Below are 8,767 nucleotides of genomic sequence, written 5' to 3'. Positions count from 1 at the left end.
CACTTTCTGTGGTGCAGGCTTCAAGCATAGAGTGAAGTTCCACTTTACCTTATTTTGTGCGTGTAGTTCCTATTTGGATGGCCGATCAATATGCCGGTGGATCGTGCTGAGAAGTCTGTGTGGGGAGCTTCCAACTCACATATAGGGCCAAATGTAACAGGGTGTCAGTTTTGGTAAATTGCTAGTTTTGTGCTAAACTCACAATTTTTCACAACTCTCCAATGTAATAGGGTGTCAGTTCACTAAAAGTCGCATTTTTCAGAGTTACTAAAAATCCCCATTCTCAAACACACATCCAGATGTTTTCAAACTGAAAACAATCAACTCGCCCAATGTAATAGGGTGTCTGTTTTAGACTCACAAAAAAAGATAACCAACAGACCCCAAATAATAGACCTGTTTCAGGCTAGCGAGTATATCCTGAGCAGGTCATTTTAACACAGAAATATGCACATATCCATGAGATACGTCCATGTTTCTGTGTGTAGTTATGTAAAAGGTTTTAAAAATGTTAAAAAATGATGTGCAGCTCTTCCCCAAAAGCATAACCTGCCCCGGGCTTTATAAAGCCTGTCCTGGTTCTAAAAATACAGGGGCCAAAATGCGTAGAGGGCCCCTGTATATTAAGAACCAGCACAGGGCTTTGCAGGGCCAGTCCTGGTTATGGAAACTCAGGGGACAAAACGAGTATGGGTCCACTGATAATTCCATAACCAGCACCAGACTCTTTCTAGCGGGAGGGTAATGCCACAGCCAGGGAAAACCTTTCACCGGTTTCCCCGGCCAAAGCATTACCCCTGACCGCTAGTCAGCCCAAGCCAGAGATCCCTGGGTAGTTGGGGACCCCCCAATAAAGGGGTCCCCATCTCCAGGGCACCCCGGGCCTAGACTGATAGCCCGTGCTATCCCTGGCACCCTAGGGTGGTGGGTGCCTGGTTGATAGTGTTAGTGTTTGGCGTAAAATAAAGTGTTAAATATTGTCTTTAGTTGTAGAACCACAAGTACCAGCCTCCCCCGTATGCTGTTTTTTTGAGAACCACAAATACCAGCAGGGCATTACGGCCTGCTGGCATTTGTAGTTCCGCAACTAAAGAAATATGTAAACAAACAAACACCGTGAATGTAAAATTTTAAGAAAACATACCTGCACACTCATACATACAAACCTAGTTTCTGAAGTAATCCATAGGGTACCTGAAATAAAAATCCATACTCACCTATCCTATGCGTAGATCACGTCCGCTTCATTCCCTGTAGGCATCCAAAGGGTTAAAATAACAACCCAAAAAAATACCGATCCATGCCAGACTGAACAAAGGTAAGTGTGTACACATACCTTTGCTCCGCGTAAATGACCGGGGCACACTTGCCTGTGTTCCCCTAGTCACATTAAAAAGTGTAAGTTTACCTAGGGAACAACTCACCTAAACTCGCAAATGGAGTAGCCTCGAGCTGAAAAGTTTGCAGGCTATTGAATTTGCGAGTAACAGCACAAAATCGCACCTTTAAAATATGTGAGAAGGTGCGAGTTTGTACTGTTTCTAAAACTGTCACCCTATTACATTTGGCCCATAGTATCTGTTCGCTGGGCCCTGGCATGAGCGGGATGTCGACTAGTGACTTAGTTAATTCTCCGCTTGAGAAGCAATGTGAGTGTCAGTCCACGTTTGCCGTATTTGCACTGAATCCGTATGTGCAGCGGCGGCTGGAGGGGGAACGGAAATTCCACGGATATGATAGTAATTTGGCAGCAACTGATAAACTGGAGTCAATAGTATAAAAAAGACTCTAACACGTTTCTTCCATTAATGATTTTTGTCCTGCAGTATGTGAACTTTAGTATTCTGACTCTACGTCATGCTTTCCAACTCTCCTGTAATGTTTGGGAGAGTCACGCATTTCAGGAGGCTCTCCCAGACTCCCAAAAGAGCGAGTCAGTCTCCCACATAATATGTACCATTGTGGTACTGCCCCCTGCTGTAAAATGCTGCAATCAGGACTTTGAACAGATGGGAAGAAATCAAAATGTCTCAATCACAGAGAGAACCCCACACACACACATTTCAGACACGATTGTCACCTCCAGGACTCTCTTAGAGGGGGCTTTTAAAAAGCACACAACTGATATAGCAGTTTGTCAGAATTGCTCCTCTAGAAGATCTTGCTGCGGCCATTGTCACTTGCAATATTCAGAATGCAGCAAAATAAGACCTTAGCTATTAGTGCATTGTCAGCAGCACATGATTTATATATACAGTACATATGGTGTTATTTATCGCTTAAAAACAGTAATCAATAAAATGCAAGTTTATATATTAATGTAAAGTGACATTCTTTAACAGTTTCAAACATGCATTAATTTTAGGCATTTGGGACTTATTTTTGAAAGTATAATGGACACTATTCAGTGTTGAAATTGAATATTTAGCTAGGTAAAAAAAAAACAGATATAACAAATTGATAAAAAGGAAAGAACAATGTAATATGACTAAATGTTTGGATTATATAACCAAAATAAAAACTTTTTATGTTATGCAGATATACAGAAAGTTCTTCCCCAGGAACCAACTAGTGCACCCACTCTGTCCTCTTTCTTCATGACATTTAGCTTCGGGAACATGATCAGTTATAACATTATTTTATGGTGATGACATGAATAAACTTCCTAATTCTTACTTAGTATGATAATTTAAGACTTCTGTACATTTTGACAAGTTACAAAAACAAATCATGTAGTTAATCTTGCATTCATATGAGTAAGATACAGTAGTGTCCAAATAACCATACATTTTATATTTTACGTTATGTAATTATGTGACAATTTGTGATAAACCAAATGAGATGAGAGAAATAATGAGTATCATGTGGATAATTGCTGAAATAGTCATATAACAATATAGCAAATTAGGTTATGTTACAAATCAGTTTATGACTCACATATATTGCTATCCCTGGAACAATGAAAGCAAAGAATTCATCAGATAAGTGGGTGTAAAAAAAAATATCATTCACATTCAATTAAGAAAAGTGTCTTGCATTGCTCACAATAGGGTTTTCTTGTCTTTTTCTAGATAATCACCTATTCTACATTGCCTTTTTTTCCAATTTAGATATTCAGTAAAGCATGCTTTGGGAAAGGAGGGGGCTGAACACTGACACTGAGTGGCTGCTTTTGCAGTGAGCTCCTGCTGTTGGACTCATAGACACAGAGACAGCTCAGCCAGTCAGCTAGTGCTGCTGTTGGACTCCTAGACACAGAGACAGCTCAGCCAGTGAGCTTAGGCTGATGCTGGAGTACTTCACAGAGACAGCTCAGTCAGTGTACAGCTGGACTCCTGGACACAGCCAGCCTGTCATCTATTGCTGCTGTTGTTGCGTGTTGTCTAGCACTTGCAGCTCTTGGGGAGGGTGTACTGTATGATTCATCCTCTACTATTGCAAGAGAAACTGTGCAAATCAGGGCACTTACAGGGACTACAGTATTCACCATGGCATCCAACTTCAACGATATTGTAAAGCAAGGCTATGTAAAAATCAGAAGCAAAAAGCTTGGGGTAAGTCTGCATTTGCCAGTGCCACTATTTGCTTTTTGTATGTTTTTGCTTCTCTTTCATGATTATTTTACTAGTTCTTGTTATACAGTATTGTGTGACAGATATGTACTGTACTATCTTTAGCTACTTTAATGTATACTGTATATTCCATGGGGAGGAATGAGTACATGATTTGTATACAGCAGGATTGCAATCATCTGCATTTGCACAGCAAGTCTCTCTGGCTTTACGTTCGATGTAAGATCACGATAACATTTGGGTTAGGTCTTTTAGGTCATTTTTATTTTCTTAATGTTAAAGACAGCAGGCTGATTATCTGGTTTCATGGGAATAAAACGTTGCCAGGCACTTTTTTTTATGTGTTGCTGTGGACATCAGCCACAGAGTGTATGAAGTGTAGTCTAGGAAGGAATGGACCCACATGGGAATTTTGTTCTGTGGATAACAGCCTATACTCACGTTGCACTGGTTGGTGGGGATTAATTGACCTTTGCACAGACCTGAACAGTTGATTAGCAGTGTAAAAGTACAGAAGTTGTGGAATGAAGATGCTGGCTTGTACAATTGAGATAAATGTCACATCGTGATGCTTATTATAAATATAAATATATATATTGCATTTTATTAAGCATAGAGGTTTTGTTTGTTGTTTACCTGTTAGGAGTTTAAATGAACAGTCTTTCTTACTGCAAAATGTCCAGTCTGCCTATTTTATTGCATTCATGGGGTCTAAGTGAGCAGATAAACAATGGATGAGAGATGAACATGTTTTGTGGAATTGAAAAGGTAGACACTAATGCTATGATGGTTATCTTATCTTGGGCACATGGCTGAATGATTAAACATCTGAGTTGGACTGTGTGATGCCAACAGACAGGCAACAGCAGGCTGGAGGCATAGTCTAGCACCTGTGTTATCTAGAGAACTCCTGTCAAATAATGAACTGCTTCCCCAAACTGTGTCAGATAAGCCAGAGTCACTCAGAAAACTAAAATTCCTCAAGTAGCTTGGAACTCAGCTATATCTCTTATCATCAAAAGAAATGATTATAGCAGTGGCATAGGTACTTGTCACACTGCAGGAACTGCTTGTATCTGTCTTGATTTTTTTATAGCTACAGTTACCTATTGTAATCATGACACTTAATTGTTGGTTATTATAAGGATTTAAAATATAATATGAAACATATATAAATAATAAATGTGATGAAAAGCCAATTATCTTACACATCTTTGTAATGGACAGGTCCCTATTTATCAAAATAGGACATCAAATATTTACTATGACTGACACATAACCTATGTGTACAAATATGTCATGATCACTCCATTTTTTTGCCTGTTCCCCAATTTACATCTATAGAGACAATAATCAGTTTAATGAATAACAGCCCTGGATCTCACAGACTAAAGGTGCGTACACACTAGATGATTTTTTGCACAATTTGGCCGATTTAGTTGCATCAGAACAACAAATCTTGCAAATCGTACAGTGTGTACGAACGATAACTATCGGATGCACGTTCCCGCTGGTCGTTGGTCACATCCTCAGATCTTCCCTACATGCAGGAAGATATGGCAATCTCATTAACGACCCTATAGCTATAACGACCTATATTGTTAGGTCATGGGTCAGATTGTACAGTATGTATGCATTATATTGTTTGTCCAGGAGCTCCAGGGAGTTCAGGAGAAATCGTTGATGACATTGCATCGTTTGCAGGATGTCTGGTGCATTCGCACCTTAAGGTCATGTGTATACAAACAGTGAATCCTTAGGAACACCCACTTACCTAATGCACTTCATACTTTCTAAAACACAGGCATGTACAAGAAAACAGCAATTAGAGAGCTAACTTGACATGTCAGTAACCTGCAGAAATACTGATGATATTTTGGGCATGCATGAGTATTGCATATCATAGTTTAACAAAAAACAAATGAACACCAAGTACACCAATAACAATACTGTACAACTTCAATTCAAATGTTGTAGGGCAAAGCATAACAACATTTATTTATCTTCAACAGTTAAATTTCCCAAAATAAAACTTTTCTCCTGTTTCACATGGTCAGTTCTGGATAATCAGACGAAAGCGACTTGTGTAATGAATCTCTTTAAAAATATATTAAATATAAAGAAAGATTGCTTTGTGATTAATGTATTGTATAGTAATGGAATATGTACAAGACAGGAGCAGTAAAGTTAATACCTTATGCAGATAGAGCAGACTTCATTTCATTTTCTGAGTTGCCCCATTGTGCATATAATCACCATTCCTTGCAATGAAAAATAATAATCTAATTGGTGATACTTAGTAAGTAAAGAGATCTACAATGAAAGCAGCTGCATATGTAAAGTAGATGCATTGTGAATTACAGGCATTAACCTACATTACAGAATAGATACAAAAACAAAACTAATGTATATTTTAAAATAATATACAATGACTGGATTTTCTAAGTATTTTTTTTTAAAATAATGAAAATGATTATTTGTTTGTGCATTTCTATTAAGCACAATTTTTCATATTAGGAAAATATTTAGCAATGATAACATGAGGATGTACAGTAATAAAACTATAAGCAAAGTCCCTGGCTGAATTTGTGTCCCTCAATGGATTCAACAAGATGTACACAATCATATCAATATTGTGTCACCTTTGTATCAACTTTTTTCTTAAGAAAATTTGATATAGTACAATTACAATTCCACGCTCCAAAATCCAAGCTTTTCATAAATGTAGTAAAATAAGCATTCCATGGCACGCAGGTTAAAATATTAACCTAATTATTGTATTTTTTTATTTCTATAACCAATACATATAACACTGTAATAATGTGACGTGTCTTTCATTTTATTATTCAAGAGATTAATTTTTAAGACAAGCTAATCTAAGCAGAAGATTTTATGGTATATCATACCAAGGAATGTAGGTGGCTAATAACATTTTAAATGTCAACAGGGCAATAAAAAGTCCTATAAGCTGAAGGCTTTTAATTAGCCCCAGACAGATATTCTTCCATTGAGACGGATGTGCTTTTTCTTACTGTGCGCCTGAGAGCAGTGGAAGCAAGAGATATATTGACATATTACAACACGTAGGATTAAAACTACATTACAGGATTCTGCACTGTAAAATCAACTGAAGAGTACACTCAAGGATGAGTTGATGACAGAATGAAGTGTATTATTTCATCTGCTGTGAAAATCAGTGACTCACTAGCTTTATTGTTAAATCCTTTTTCTCTTGATGTCTTCCTTAATATAAAAGATCACCCGGGTTACCAAAAATGGATTTGGCAGCAAAATTGTACAGTGCTGAATGCACAGGCTTAATGATGCATTCTGTATTAACCCAGTGCAGCTGATTTACACCTTTGCAAATTCTTTGGGATTGCCCATCTGTTTGCCAGCAGTGCTGAGAAAAATGAATTATTCTAAATATTATTTTTCATATTTGTTTACAATAAAATATTGGAACAATGGCCTTGATTTGTATTTGTCATGCTCCATAATGTTGCAAGATACTTGACTTGATGATAGTTGATTCCTTAATCCTATTTCAGAGCAAATTAAAGAAGATTTAACCAATAATGAAAAAATAGTAGTAGCATGGCAGTAACTAGGGTTGTGCCAGAAGGGCAGCCACCCAGGGCATAATTCTAAATGCAGAGAAGGGAATGACTATTTTAGGTTAATTTGGTTACAATTGAGGGCTTATGGGGTGTAAGATTTCCTTCTTACACCTGGTGCCAAAGGTTATAGTTACAGCTCTGATTAGTCAAAATAATATATTCTGCGCTATGGATGTTACTAATATAGCAGCTCTTAATAAAAGATAGTATCAATGTATTACAAATAAAGAGCACTTGTTCATAAGTGTATACATGTAAAACACAATACCTGTGGAATAAAAAAAGTTTAGTATAAAATGTTTAAAGCCCTTTTGATATTTAGGGAAGTGCGTACATGACACAAGGGTTCCAATTTAAAGCCATGCGATGTGGTGCAATGATGGAGTTAGACTTGGATCACTAGCTGTCTCTCCCTATTGCTGCCTACCTTTGGCGGCTCCCGCTACGTCCGTCTGGTTCCCTGCAACAGGTGGTCGTCTTCTTCGTCCGTGTAAACGGCACGATGCTGCAGCGGTGCAGTATTATGACGTCACTGTGTGTCCAATGTGCTCTAAAACCAATGCGTTTCAGGCTCCTGGCCCTTTTTCAAGGATAGCGCTCCTTTCCTATGTGCTCCATTTTATTTAGAAATTTAATTGACTCAATTAAAACACTAATTTAATAATTAAGTGCAGTTTTCTTTTAAAATCATGGTATTGTGTTTTTGATACATAGTGTTATGTTTTAAATACATTGTAAATGTATGAAAATATGATAGTATAAATTGTTTACTGAATATTAATAAATAATTTATATATATATATATATATATATATATATATATATATATATGAGAATATACAGAACATTTGCCCTAACTGGAGAGGAGGTGTACTTCTCACAAGAATTAAGAAAAAAGGAAACAAAATAGATTTTCTAGATGCAGACCCTGCAACCGGCAGGTTTCAATGTGATTATAGAAATAAATGGTTTCCTTTAAGTACCTACTAATTAGTCCTTTTGAGCTTTATATATAAGAATTATTTATTAATATTCAGTATACATTTTATACTATCATATTTTCATACATTTACAATGTATTTAAAACATAACACTATGTATCAAAAACGCAATACCATGATTTTAAAAGAAAACTGCACTTAATTATTAAATTAGTGTTTTAATTGAGTCAATTAAACTTCTAAATAAAATGGAGCACATAGGAAAGGAGCGCTGTCCTTGAAAAATGGCCAGGAGCCTGAAACGCATTGGTTTTAGCGCACATTGGACACAGTGACGTCATAATACTGCACCGCTGCAGCATCGTGCCGTTTACACGGACGAAGAAGATGACCACCGGTTGTGGGGAACCAGCCGGACGGAGCGGGAGCCGCCAAAGGTAGGCAGCAATAGGAAGAGACAGCTAGTGATCCAAGTCTAACTCCATCATTGCACCACATCACATGGCATTAAATTGGAAACCTTGTGTCATATACGCACTTCCCTAAATATGAAAAGGGCTTGAAACATTTGATACTAAACTTATTTTATTCCGCAGGTATTGTGTTTTACATGTATACACTTATGAACAAGCGC

The 8,767-nt window shown here is 37.3% G+C and overlaps 1 long non-coding RNA gene across 1 annotated transcript in view; it reads left to right on the top strand.

The window, feature by feature from the left end:
• The first annotated feature begins 3,317 nt into the window (after positions 1-3,317).
• The window catches only part of LOC148519981 (uncharacterized), a 93,357-nt gene continuing 87,907 nt past the window's right edge, over positions 3,318-8,767 (top strand). The window contains exon 1 of the long non-coding RNA XR_015878896.1: positions 3,318-3,554. This is a non-coding gene — a long non-coding RNA (uncharacterized LOC148519981). The remainder of the gene's footprint in view (positions 3,555-8,767) is intronic.

Source organism: Taudactylus pleione, unplaced genomic scaffold (assembly GCF_031769625.1).
Source record: "Taudactylus pleione unplaced genomic scaffold, aTauple2 ptg000179l, whole genome shotgun sequence".
Lineage (NCBI taxonomy): Eukaryota > Metazoa > Chordata > Amphibia > Anura > Myobatrachidae > Taudactylus > Taudactylus pleione.
This window is presented reverse-complemented; position numbering and strand designations above follow the sequence as displayed.